At 31.6% G+C, this 15,125-nt stretch overlaps 1 long non-coding RNA gene across 1 annotated transcript; it reads right to left on the reverse strand.

The window, feature by feature from the left end:
• Window positions 1-10,398: 10,398 nt before the first annotated feature.
• On the reverse strand, window positions 10,399-11,137 carry LOC145790961 (uncharacterized). Its single transcript, XR_014330429.1, has 2 exons — window positions 11,004-11,137; window positions 10,399-10,889 (listed from the first exon to the last, which is right to left on the reverse strand). It is a non-coding gene; the product is annotated as an uncharacterized LOC145790961 (long non-coding RNA).
• Between the last annotated feature and the right edge of the window lie 3,988 nt (window positions 11,138-15,125).

Below are 15,125 nucleotides of genomic sequence, written 5' to 3' on the forward strand. Positions count from 1 at the left end.
ATCATTAACATCATTATTTTTTTATTGTATTGTTACTTATAAATAGAAAAAATTTAAACAAAATTAAATAATGAATAAAAATAATAATCAAAAGTATTTTTTTTAAAATAATCCATCAAAAAAGGGTTTATATATATATATATATATATATCAAAAGGAGTATGAACATGAATGACTGGAACTATAGTCCATTAGATATGTGCATCAGTTAGAAAAATTATAGGAAAAAGATAATTTGATTTCGCAAGTGTTAGACTTCGTCTAAAAGGAAATGAAGTTAGGGTTCCAGCAAATTTTAAAACGGGTCCTGTTGCAGTGTGCAACCCATTAAGAGTTGCACACCATATGCATCTTCATTATTGACCATTGGATTACTCAAATTGATCCTGACCATTGCATGCTTTAATTTTGAAAAATTGGACACCGGAGCAACCGGTTGACCCATCTCTATTCTCTCTATACTCTCACTTTCGTCTCTCTCTCTCTCTCTCTCTCTCTCTCTCTATGTCGCCCCCCCTCTCTCTCTCTCTGCTACCCCTTTCTTCCATCTCTTTCCCTGCTCATCTCGATCTTTTCTCTCTTTACTGCGCTCATTCCTCTCTCTTTTTCTAGCTCGACTGAATGCAGGCCGAAGTGGTTGTTCTGTTTAAAATCCTAATCTAACCCAATGAGCCTCTGCTTGGTTTTCAAGAAAACAAAGGATTTTTTGTTTTGAAGAGCAATCAACAAGGTATGCCTCCCTTTGATTATTTCTGAAACCCCCTCTTCTAAAACTATCTTCTTCTCCATTTTTTACTCTATTTTCTCTCTCTGAATTTGTATTCCAGTCTCTCTTGGCTCACATTGGTTTGAAATTTGTACAAATGAAGTAAGGCTTTTTAAGAATTTTATTTTATTTTGCTATTTATATATCTCGGTTGACATTTATAATGAAATAATCTATTTTTACATTAATTAATATAGTATTTTATAACCATTTTGTTGCTTCCATGACTTGTTCTTGATTTGTTGGAAAATATTTCATCTTATTTTGGCATTAAAATTATAGGGCTAATTATGTTATTTAATTTTGATTGCATTTAAGATGTTTGTAAAAATGCCTAGTTTGTTAACAATTTAAACAAAATTATTTTGGAACTATATTTTCATTGCATTTAGATGTTGTTGAAAACTTGTGATTTATTTAACATGTTTTCCGAAGATTTATCCCAAAATATATTTAGTGATATTCACACGAAGGCTATAACATGTGGTTAGGACCTCCCAATTTGTAAGTTAGGGCAAATAGTTATTCCAAGTGTTTTTGGTAATGTGTAGTACTTATTGTTCTAGTTGAATTAAATAGCCATCTGAATTAAATCTTTTGTTTGATTGGTTTATATATATATATATATATATATGTATTGAAAAGCGAACGTAGTTCACATACAATAGAAATACTTCCAAATATGCTAATCAAATAGTGCTTGAACTTCATTTGTATCATTCTTTAAGCATGAGCAGTTGACAAGATAACGAGAAAGTGACTCTAACCAACAAAACAACTTTGAAAAGCTAAAAAGAATTGAAGTATATGATTTTAAATTTTAGGTAAAAAGTAGTCAACGTGAAGCTTATGCTTAATAAAATGAATTTTCGCATCCTTTTTCCTAAGTATACTAATGCTAAGAGAATCCATGAATTATTATCTTCCCTCTAAGTGTGGTGGCTTTCCTAGCAACCATGAAAGATTAGTGCAAAACTTTAGAATTGAAGTAGTGGGTAGTGTGAGAAAGGGAAAATTTTGAATTTTTCTTCCTTTGTTTGTTTGCATGATAAATTTACCATGATAATGTTGGAAAATGTAAGATTGTTAAATTGTGTATAATCTATAGCAACATGGTAAGTTGCTTTTCAATTTCTTGCAAAATATACATAAATGTTTCTTGCAAAAAGCAAAGAATGTTTTTTTTTTCCACTATTTTGTCACTTTTGATTTCCTATCTAAACATGTAGCTTTTTACACTTGGTTAATTTTAACCTAACGAACTGTACTTTGTTTTTCGAGTAACGTTCTTATGATAAGGGATGTGCATAGTAGCATTTCCCTTATATATGTATATTATATACTTGTAAAATCTATATAACAAAATAGCTTTGTTGATGGGACATCTATCCTAAGTGGCGATGAATTTAAAGGTTGAGATTAATCTGTCTTCTTATCTTCACCGTTGGATATAGCTTGAAACTTGAAACCCATTTCACTCTCCCTTTCCCGTTGGATATGGATTTTCAGATCTGCCTTCTTATTTTCTATCTTCAGATTTTCAAAACATTTCAAACCCATTTCATTCTCCCTTCACCGCCCAAAACCCATTTTATCAACACTGTTTCTCTCTCTTTGCTACAGTGGTTGTATTCAAACCCATTCAGCATCACTGCTTGGCGATTCTTCATTGTTTCACAGGCTCTTTGTTGCTTCGGTGGTTGTCATCGATAACAGTTGTTCGCCTTCAGGTAACACCTCTCTCTTCCTCTCAAGGTCTCAGTCCTCTCTCTCTTCCCAACCCGACCTTAAACTCCCCACTCTCGGTGGTTGTTTCATTTATAAATTTTCTTTGTTGTTTTAACAAATCAGACATTTTTGGGGATTAATCTTCTGTTGTGTTAAATTGATTTTTTCCCCTCAACTTAAATTTATTTTGTTTGATGTTCTCAACTTATATTTGTCAAAATCATTTATCTAAAGGGCTGCGTTTCTGTTTCTAAGGGTTGTTTTGCCAATAAAGGGCTGTGTTTGATCTAAACAGTTTTTTTTTTTTTTCCTGTTTAAACGCTTAGTTTGTTGTCATATTTTTTGTTCATCTTACTTTCTTTGTTCATCTTAGTTTGTTGTTGTTTTCTCTCATCTTAGTTTCTAGACTGTTGGATTAATCAAGAAATCAAATATTTTGGGGATTAATCAATAAATCAAACAAATATTTGGGTTAGACAGTTTTTGGCCAATTAGACCAATATTTTGTGTCTGTGTTTCTAAGGATTTGAAAATATTTTTATCTTTTTTTTTTTTTTTTTGGGTGAATAAGTTATAAACATTCGTCTTAAACACAAATACAACAGCAGGCTATCAATGTATCAATGTATCACAAACAAAGTTTGACAACAAAAACTTATAGAAAAAATTACACTTACACAAGAAGTTATCAATGTATCACAAACAAAGTTTGTGGCCTGCTTTATATCACAAACCATGAAACCATATGTATCACAATCTGTTTAGGGGCCACATAATTGGGTTATGTGGACCATGAACACAATCAGGGGTATATTCCCTTGCACAGCCTGCAAGGGTAGGCTAAAAAAAACTTAGTATGAGCTTAACAATTTCAGAAAATACCTTATCCACCCAAAAATAAAATTCCCAGCAGTCATTCTTTGTATCAACAGTCTTCCAACAGTCCAAATACCCTGTCCATGACAGGGAATAAAGTGAAATCAAAGATAATGAAATTGGTAGTTAATTGAATTTGTCATAAGTCATTTTAGCTACCATTTAGCAGGTTTGTTTATGTATTGTTGATGGATTTTTTTTTCTTTAATTTCTTTATGGATAACTGAAAGAGGAATGTAGAGACGTTGGGCATAATTGTTTGTGTTTCTTTATGGTTTTGATTTCATTTATATGAATATGAAATAGGTTACTATGAGATGAGCTAAGTCTTTTTCAATGAAATGAGTTTCTATGAATGTGTAGCTTCTATTTTTTTTTTCTAATCTGAGATGAGATAAGTCTTTTTCTATGAATGGATCTTTCATGTTCAAAAATTGTCACTTAGTATGAAAGGTTGAAACAGTGATTGTGCTTAATTGCTATTTACTACCTTCAGCTTGGTTTGTTTCTTTATATGTTCATAGAAATTATTTTTCATGCTTTTTGGCACTTGCATTTGTGGATTGAAATGTCACATTTGTTTGGTTACTAATTGATAGTTGTAAAGAGCATGCATTTGTCTATTCTCTCTCAAATTGGCCCCTCTATAAAACATGTATTGGTACCATTCCATCAACAAAAATAATTATGCTTAGGTATGTAAGGTTGTGTTTGAATCATTATAACTTTATATTTCCCTCATCTTTTCTTTTTCCTTTTTAAATCTCTATCTAAATTTAAATTGATATTCTCAGACATTTCAAGTTCTTAGCCATTGACTGTTAACTACCCTAAAGAAATAGTGCTTCAACCCATTTTGTTTATTTCATGTGCTTTAGGAGGGTGTAGACTAATTTACATCTTTTGGTTGCACCATTGTGCAAATTTTGTATCCTTGAAGTCAGAACTTTGTTTCAATATTTGATTTGATGATACATAAAACATCTTAGGATAAAATTTGTCGTATTTTTTTTATTTTTTATTTTTTTACAGGTTTTTGATCTTAAAATGTTGTTGTGGTCTAATTTGAAGCTGAACATTGAACAAAATGAAGCAGAAAATTCTTCCAGTACATCTGGTCACAATATGGTAAGATATTGAGGCAATTTTTTTATTCCATTGCTATTTTGGGTCTATCTGATTAAATAGAGACATTCACTTCTATATATATATATATATATAATACAATTTTTGAAAATGTTCATCGCTTACAATCGATTAGAACTGTTCATATCATTATCTCACTTTCTTACATTAGATCTATGCATCACATCAACGGTGTACCACACATTAAAGTAGGTGGTCTTTTTATTTATATTTTTTAAATACACTTCTTTTCCCCTCTATAAGTTCCTTCTAATAAAAGTTTCTATATTCTTTAAGTGATAGGTGTTTAAGACAATTTCAGTCTCATATTAAAGTTTGGAAAGTCTCAAATCTCTTCTTCTACAAGGTTTCACTTTAATTTTTAATTTTATTTTTTGAGATTGTAGAGCACTAGCTGGTGTGCATTGTTTATTATTTATTTTAAATTTAATGTTTGTTATTTAATTTTGAATTCTCTTTTTAAGGATTGCATAGCACTAACTGGTGTGCTTCATTTGGTGTTTGATAATTTTTTTTTATTATTTTTTATTGTAAAGTTTTGATATATGTACAATAGTTTTGATTTGTATTATTTGGTAACGAATGAATAATAAAAACAGAATATTTTTTATTAAATAACAAATATATATACCCGTGGTTAGGGGTCATTATTTTTAATTGAGTTCCGTGGAGTGTGTGATACCAGAAAAATTGTTGGAAGTGCTTTACAAACAATATATATACTTGTGCCTAGGGGTTGTTATTTTTTAGTGTCTAAGTTTTTGGTATGTTTTCGATAAATTACATTTGTATTCAACTACATTTTGATCTCAATATTATTTACACCGTGCCTTTAAGGACAAGCATGCCTCTTATTCTTCCCTTTTTCCACTTCTTCTCCTCTCATTACGAAAATCATTTAACACTGTTAGCTTTTTGGCTTTCGAAGGTTACTTTTGTAATTATGAGCGTGCCAATAAGGATCAATCAGTCCTTACAGAATTATAATTGCCAAACAATTATTCAGACGATTATGTTATGGTTCTTTCGGCCTCAATAAAGAGGACTTTTACTGGTGGCTTACTAGTAATTTGTCTTCAGAGAACTTGAGCATAAGAACAGTTAAATAAACTGAAGCATTTTATTAGTATGAAAAACTTACAATGATCTTAGTTGCGTAGAGAATTACAGCGGCAATATACTCGAAAACTACTCCTACAAATGAAGTGCAGCGCAGGAACTTAAAGTACAGAAATATAAAGGACAGGAAATAACACTGGAATATGTAAAGTAATTCTTTAGATCTTTTCTTCGTCCCCTTCTCTGAAGTCCTTCCTGCTATTTATACTTTCCGAAGATAACCATCGAATTGTACTTCAAACCGTCAAACTGCTCCTCCATAATCGCTGATCATGCTACCTTATAAGTAGCTCCACTACGCCTTCACTTGCAGTTAGGCTTCCCCCTTATATTCGAATTTGAATGTGAGCAACCGTTGAAGCCACGTCACTGTACGTCTCTTTGTTGATCCGCTACTACTCAGATCTTATAACAACCAATATTAATTGCCACGTGTATGATCAGGATCGAAGACCTACCTGGTCTCCCCATATTACCCTCACTTTGCCACACGTCGAATTGTCACTGGCTAGCACAAAATGTGTAGCCAACAAACACTAAGATAAATGATGGGATGGAAAGTGAACATTGGCTTGAGGATTGCAAAAAGTCCTGAATCTATGGAAACTTTGATGTATCATTAAGATTGCAAAATTAATACTTTTTCATAACTTGCTATTTTATGTAATGAATTCTTTTTTCTTATTTTTGTTTGTTTGTTTGTGTAGTATTAGATAATTTGATAAGCATGAAAGGATTGAATTAGCTTGAAATCAGGTAAAGCCCAAAAGATCTAAAGAGGTATTGTGAAATTCATCTGCTGAAGACGTTGACTAGATTAAGTTGCTTTTGTTTATTAAACTCTATCTTTCATTATTTATGTGTTTGGGTTTCTCTTTCTTTTTTTGGGCTCATTCTCTGTTTCTTTTTTTTTTGTGTTCTATTTCTTTTTAATTTTAATTTTTTGTGTTTTTTGTGTGTTTTTTATTTTTTATTTTTATTTTTATGTGCATTGTTGCCAATAAAATCTCACATTGTTGTGTTCAAAATACCACTTGAAATTTTGTTGAATGCTTCTTGAGGACTTTTTCTACAAATTAGTTTGGTCTATCTTCCATCTCCTCATTTCTCTCTAAACTTGAGAATTTCATTATGGGTATTATATGATGCTTTTGGTACAGTCAAACTCTTTTATTTTGTATTTTTGTGCATACACCATGTTCTATAAAATGCCTCAATTAAAATAGTTTATTTTCTTTTGCTTAAACCACCTATTATGTGATGTTGTTGGTCAAATAGTGACTAAACAACCTTTCCTATAGAAAGTTTGATTAACAGTGCTTGAATGCTCTAAGTGTTGGTCATGTCAATGTTATGATAGAATCAAATAAGATATTAAATCATGATAGATTCAATCACTATTTGGGGAAAAATGTAGATTCACTCACAATACTTGGCCTATTATTCTTGATTCTTAGCGATTGCTAAATTGTGAATTCTTACACTTAGCAATTGCAAGATTAAGTTGTTTTTGTTTATTAAACTCTATCTTAGAGTGATGCTTACTCAGTACTCAACCATCGTCAATCTTCAACTAAACTCCAAAAAGGTATTGTACTTTGATTGCTTGTTAGATTGCACTCTCACACTCAAATTTTAGTTGGTTTTGCTGAAGGGAAAGCATTAGTTGCTATAATTGAGAAAACCCATGGTGGTAATGGATCCATGGTGATCGGCTCTCCTATTGATACATTGTTAACCTTACTCATTTTCATTGTCATTTTTTTCTCATTTGACAATGTCATTGTCTATTAAAAAGAGAAACCATTATGCGATAGTGTGTGTTGTCCACTACTAATACACCATTACAACAGTTCAATTTTGCAGACAAGTGGAGTGAGATCATCCGACGATACTAAGCTAGGATAAGTTCTATGGTAATTTCTATTTTTACTTTTTTTTCCCAACCATACGCACTATCAATCTAATCTGTTCATTCTCTAATTTGTTCATTCTATTTCATGTGATATTTGCTATTTCTTTATGATTTTGGGGTTCTCATGTAGAGAGTTGTACTGAATATAATATTTACATGTCCAATTGGCAACTTGACAATGAATGGAGTCACTTCCTTGAAGTTAGTTTCTTCTGTTGAGTTGATTTTGGAATTCTATGACTTTGTCAAAGATCATTTACTCCACTTAGAAACCCAATAAATGCCAAGTGGGTAGATCAAGTACTACTAGGAGCACATCCTCCTTACTGTTCCTTTGCTTGACAACTCTTCCTAAAAGCTGGTTAATGTTTTAAACTTGGTCCTTAAACATAATGATAAGTCTCTTTGTTCTTGGTACTGTTTATTCTAATTTTACATTTCTATTATGGTTTCAGGACATAGCATTAGAACAATCAAGCCTAGCCTCATAATTAAATTATATTGCTAATGGGTTTAGTGGCAAAACCAATATTTTGGCTTGGAGGCAACATTAAGGAAAAACCTAAGTTTATATTGCCAATGGATATAGTGGTAGAACCAATATTTTGGCTTGACAAAGTTTTGTCCAGTTTCACATGCTTATTCCTCACTCAATTGTGTAGTTATGGACTATAATTTTAAAAAAATCACATATCTATCCTTATGGTTAATTTTACATTTGATCAATTAACTGGTTTAAGGATTCCAGTGGCAGAGAATACATTAGGGGAACTACGTACGTATCAATTTGTTTCTTTCCTTTTCTTTCTTGGAAGTTTTCTATTTTATTCTCAACTGCAACCATCTGATTAGTGGTTTGATTGGATGAGGGTGGGTGATGATTTGTATGAGGGTGGGTGATGATTTGGATAGAATGTCTGTTTACCAAACACAATTCATACACATTCTTGCACAAACTATAATGTCTCTCTTAATGTTTATGTTTGTGATTAGGTAATGGCTTTCAATTTATGTATTTAATCAATTAGTGGACTGGTGTGTTTAGAAGCAGAGAGAGAATCGAATTTCTTGATCTTTTGTCAAAAATGAGAAAATATATAAATGTGTAGCACATTCAATTTGTAAGGAGAAAATGCATAACATCTTTCTCATATATTTTTGTTGGATATGTCGTTTGATATTTGAGCAACTAGTGGTTGTTATTTGCTATAAACTCTTGATTGCGATGTGCAAATCCAAGAGTCTTATTTGTGGAAATTGAGGCTTCTTTGTAGCATTGATTTGGATTTGGTGAAGTCTTCTTTTATTTTGAAGGAGGTATATCATTGTCTTATTAATTATTTATGTTTAAATTTCTTTCTTTCCCTTATTTAAAAAAAAAATTATAGATTGATTAGTCAAAACTTCCTCTTTGGCTTTGAAGCTAGAAAAAACTAGCTTTCAGGTACTGTGAAAGTGGCAGAGGTTTGGGCACCATCTAAGATTTCTGAGGACGTACTTGTTTTATTCTTTGATGTAGTAGGGTGGTTGTGTTTACCACTGTTCAAATTTGCACCATCTCTGGATGACTATGAATCTACACTGAACCTACAGTAGTGAAGATTACAAATACCAATTGCACAAAACCCACCGTCACAAAAAAAAAATTTTATAAAAAAATCAACATGCATTCAATTTTGAAGCTGCACTAACCTAGACTTTTATTTTGTCCTCTTTAGCAGGTATAGCCATTCGGATTGGTAGGGTCCTTGATGTGGTGAAGCAGTTGGAAAACACCCAAGCTTGTATGGACAAAAGGTAGGTCTAGATGCACGAGGAACTAAAATCTGTGTAAGTGACATTGAATGAATCGACAAAAAAAATGTAGATACCCCTCACGAGGATAGATGACAAGGTGAAAGAAGAGTTGGGAAGAGATGATGATGATAAGGAAGATGAAGAAGAGTCGGGAATAGAAGATGTTGAAGACGAAGATGAATTTTCTAAGGAGCCTTAACCTTGGCCTTTTCATTGTTTTTATAGTTGAATATGTTAATGGGTTTTGTGGTTGTACCAATTTGTTTATGAACACTTTTTGCTTAATTTTGGGATTTAGTATGATATGTTTCGTGTATACAAAAAATTTTATGGTTGGTATTTTGGTAAATATGACTAGACTAGGTTGTTTATTGTTTGAAATATGGTAGTAAATTGCCTTCTTTTTCTTCTAAATTTTTGAAAATTGTCAATGAAGATAAGTTGCTTGATGTTTGAAATATGATGTATTGTGCTTGATGTTTAATGTATTGAATAGTAATTTATGAGGAGATTATGAATGATACAGTTTGTCAACTCTAGACCTTGTTATTATCTTCATTTCTAATTTGTAAGCCCATGGACTGACTAAACACTCAAGATTTTGGCTTTTAGTTTTTATTTGGATTATGGCCGATGAATTGGCCAATTGATTTCTATCAAGGTAGTGCATTTTCCAATCAATTGATTGGGGACCCATTAGTCAATCAATTCTTGCAAGAAAGTGGAAACACCAATCAATTGGCCAATCCATTTTTGAGCCCATGGCCATGACAAACCAAAAAAAAAAAAAATGCCAAAGTTTGGCTTCCTTGTATAATTTGTTTGAATATTGTTTACAATCGATTCATAATGAATCTATTAGGCACTAGGCATGTTACAATCTCATAATCAATTGGAGCAAATTTGTATTATTTAAACTTGGCTGGCAATGGTACAAAATCAGTTGTGCAATCAATTGCTCTGTACTCTTGTAATATGGATACATTTTGTGCTGAATAGATTGGCATCCATAATCAAATTTACAACCTTACACATCAATAATCTACACATATATGGATCAACAAAATCAAATTTACATTCACATTATGTCATTCATAAAGAAGCCATCCAAATTACATCACGTCTGTACAAAAAATGGTCACTGGTCATTTTTGGTGAAGGGGTTAATCATCCATGTCCATTTGTTGGCCTTTAAATCATCACTGGAACCTTCACCTCCATCAAATTTCTCCTCACTATAGGAACAGGAAATGGCCCCACCCACATATAAATCATCAAAAGTATATGCTTCATTATGAAGGTCAACATTAGGAAGGTAAGGATATTGTTATCGCGTCACGTACCAAATATCTAAGATTTTTGAGATGGGATACATGCTCTCATTAGAAACTAGATTTTTTTGTTCTTGTTAGAAATTGGATCTTTATACCACATTCAATGCTTCTCATCAATATGTTGACTGACCACACCAAAGTATTCATAACGAAAAGGAACATCGATACAATTTTTTTAGTATGAACTTGAAATGGCAAGCATCCAAATCTACAAGTTAAAAAAAAAAAAAAAAAGCAACAGTATAAAATATCAGTTTCCATTAACTATTAAAGTAGCAAAATTGAAATTTAAAACTAAAAGCAAGAATAAAGAGATTCTTACCATGAGAAAAGAGTTGGCCGATATAAAAGAACAGAAGCACCACAATAGTCTTTCAAAACATGAAAACTATAAGTGAGAGGAACTACCATTAAAGCACCTTACATAATCAAATAAAAAAGTTATATCAGAAAAATAATTATAAAAAAATTTCAAAAGCATGTAATTTCTCAAGGGCCAAGTGAAGTTGAACAAAGACACAAAACCAATGAAGTCCATATTGTCTAAATCTCTACAGTTAAATATTCATAATTCTCCAAGCTAAATATAAAGTTCCCTGCTACAGATACAACCTTTATTAACATCAAAAGTATTTCATAAAATCCTAAATATATACATTGACAAGTCTCTTCCTCCAAAAACAATGTTTAACCATCCACTTCCAGAAAGCCATGTCCAAATCAAGGATGCATATAACCAACTATACAAAAAGATATTAGAATCTTAACTGGGACAATTGATTACTCTTTGCTTCTTTGGGGGCCCAATTCCTAATAGCACCCAAATAAGTGTCATGTGTAATAGAACTTTAAACAAAATTTGAAGCTTGGGAGAGGCCCTGACCTCTATTCGCCACCCCTTCGGTCGGCCACAATACATACATATTTATTAAGAAAGTTAATAGACATACGTTTTCAAGTTATATGTACATAAAATCTATAAAGCAATCAAGATTCTCTACTTGTCTTTAATTGAGTTAGCCATGGTGTTGCTTTGTGATAAGTTTGACAAACATGGTTATTTTAATTAAGGAAGGGTGGAGTGTTGTTAATAGTTCTAGTGATGGAATGTATTGACAAGAGTACTTGCACAATTCTTTTTCACAGTTTTTCCAATGAAACTTTTGTATGAAGCACATGAAATGCACACAAGGTAATGTCATTAGGGAAATTTAGCGTTCTAACAAAGTAGTGTCATTAGGGAAAGATCCATAACAATAAGCTTGAATATATCACATTTATAAGCTTGAATATATCAAGGCAAATACAAAAACATTAATCCAATTGATTTAATATATTGCATTATATAACAAAGATACCTGCTCATTGGCCAGAAGGAGAAACAAATAACTCATTGATTGGATGGATTGACCAGCACCAATCAATTGTGCAATTGATGGGATGGATTGACCAACACTAATCAATTATTCAATAAAAATTATAAACAATCATGGTATAATGCCTCTCAATGTTCTAAAACTAGGAAAAAATCTTATTACTATTTTCCTTTATCCATTTTCTTAGGGAGCAAATTATTCAGTAAACAAACAATAGCTACTAATGAAGGGAGATTAAAGAGACTCAATTTTCTAAAGTATAATCAGTTATATTCTGTTACCAACGTTCCACAACTACTCTTCGTATGGTTTCAAACTAGAAAACACTTTCCTTAAATAAAATAAATAAATATAAATCCCATATTTAGGTAGAGTATGACAAATTTAAAGCTAAAATTAAAGGCTAGGCCTCAAAGACATTCATCACATTGTAGAAACAAATTGTGAACAACAAAATAAATAAATAATAGAATGAAAATCATGGTATTGACACTTTACCAGAACACATATAGCATCATAGTTTTGTAGCAAACAAATCTATCCCCAACTTATACTAATTACCCGATCCAATCATTGAATGTGAAAACTTCAATATGATGAGAGATTCACAAAATTTTATCAGTTTTGTAATTTAACTAATTAGTCCAAATTTTACCTTCTTCTTTTTTTTTAAATTTTTTTTATCAACAAAAAAACTTTTATTAATGAAACAAATATACACAAAGATACATATAGACATAGATAAAGGAAGGAAAGTGCGAGAGCATCTCACCCTTTTCTTGGTGTGCTGAAGACAATTTTATTGAAAAACTAGATGAAGGTCAAACCAGCCATAGATCAATGTGGATACATTCATAGAAACTACTACATTCATAGATAGAGCAAACCTGGCTACTTCATGATCATGAGCCATCTATTTATTACAAGGTCCTCTAGTCTAAACAAAACAAGAGTTAAGAAAAGACAGCAAATATACGGCAATCAGCTAGCATAACCTCTATTTTAACACTAGTTCTATGCATAAAATTTAACTCTTGAACAACTTGTCAAGCTTCACTTTCAACAATAATTACTTGAAGAAGTGGCAAATGCCCGCCGCGTTTATCCATCAAGCAGATCCGATGGTAGCCACGTTTAATGTACACAAATTCATTCATCATCATTTCAACTATTTGAATTGGGTTTCCTATGTTTTAAGTTCAATTCTGTCAACTATGCATGAACTTCAGCACTCAAACAAACATTTGTTTCTAACATAGTTTGCCAAAACATATGATTCAACCATTTTCATAACATAGTGAATTAATCTATCTAACAAAAAAAAATTAATCTATCATTGCGACATACTTTTAAGAACACAGAATATGCTTTTTGGTTGTAAATTTTCATGTTTAGGCCACACAGTTCAGTAAAAAACACAAAACCAGAGTGGACATTAGGAGTATGATTTTCAACATTTTCTTTATAAGAGTCTTAGTAAATAATTTTTATAATAGTTATTTATCAAAAAAAAAAAAGTCTTAGTAAATTGATATTATTAAGTCCCAGTTAAACATTCAGATCAAGTATCCAAGTTAAACACCAAACCCCAAATTAAAAATCCCCAAATTTTGAAATTGAAAAACCCTAAACCCAAATTTTGAAATTGAAAAGCCTCGAATCAGAACTGAAAACCCTAATATCTGAACATGTACTTGAAATTGGGTTGTGCGAGGGAGAGGTACGAGAGCTCCGGCCGGAGGGAGAGGTGAGACAGCTCTGTTTGCTGCGTTCGTGGGTCTTCTTTGCCTGGACTGCTAAAGCAAAGCAGTGGCCGTCGTAAGCAAAGCAATGGCTGTCGCTTTGAAGAACTACTCTTCCCTCCGTCTTCTCTTCATGTTCTCTTCTTCGTCTTCGCTCTTTCTCTCTCTCTCGAACGCATCTCTCTCTATCTCTTTCTCTAACTAGTTTTTGCTCCCCTAGTTTTTGCTCTATTTTTTTTTTGGGAGGGGGGGGGGGGACTCCTAAAATTTAAATTTTAGGAGTGAATTTTGATTTAGGTAAAATTTTGGAGGGTTTGTTACAAGAAATTTGAATTTGGGTCAAAATTTTGTAATAAAAATTGGTCTTAATTTTATACATTTTTTAAAGTTTATTATTTATGTTTGTATTTTTACCTTTATTAAAGTTTAATTAATATTCTAAATGCAAAATATATTTATGGAATTTTATGATTTTAATCAACAAACAATAATTATATTAAAAAATATTTACTATTATGTTGTTAATAATTTATTATTTAATTATTAATAGTTATTACAAATAGCAACAAATTTAATTAATATTAACATTAAAGTAATTTAACATTTTAAATTAATAATTTAATTAAATAATTATTTGAACTGTTATACTTAATTCATAATTTTTTTGATCACATACCAACAGTCCTATTAACTAGACTTATTTACCTACAGACTGATAAATTTATCAATAAGACTTAATGGGTAAGAAGTTCCAAAAGAATGACTTGTTGGTAATTTATATTAATTTTTTTGTTTATTTAATAATTATAAAATAAAATTAAAACTTGGTAATATTAACATTAAAGAAATTTCATGTTAGTTGCGTGCCTAACTAATTGCAAGAGCTAAATGAATATGTGTCCCTAACACTAATCTAGATCCATCACGAGCCTTTATTTATTTATTTTTTTACCGGTCTCTTCATGTCGCTTCCTCTCTATTTTATCGATGGAAAAATTAAAATTTATAGAGGCTGTGGAGAAGTGGTTTGGAAATACTCTTGGATCCTGAAGGATGTTCTTGATCTTCTGATTGCCACCTGAAAAAGGGATTAACACTCTAGACGGGGGTGCCAGAACTAGCACTCCGACGGACAAGTTAGTATATGTCTCTCTTTTGCTTGTATCTTAAGTTTCTTGGGTCTATTCTCACATACCTCTCTTTGGTTGATGTTCCTCTATTTATATTTGCTTCTGGGGGTCGGGTTCACTCTTAATCCATCGCATGATTGCTCATTTGCCCCTTCTATCATATGCCAATTCCAACTCGACTTTTTGTTCGACTGGT

Source organism: Camellia sinensis, chromosome 5 (assembly GCF_055761805.1).
Source record: "Camellia sinensis isolate YWXY chromosome 5, ASM5576180v1, whole genome shotgun sequence".
In the NCBI taxonomy this organism is placed as follows: domain Eukaryota; kingdom Viridiplantae; phylum Streptophyta; class Magnoliopsida; order Ericales; family Theaceae; genus Camellia; species Camellia sinensis.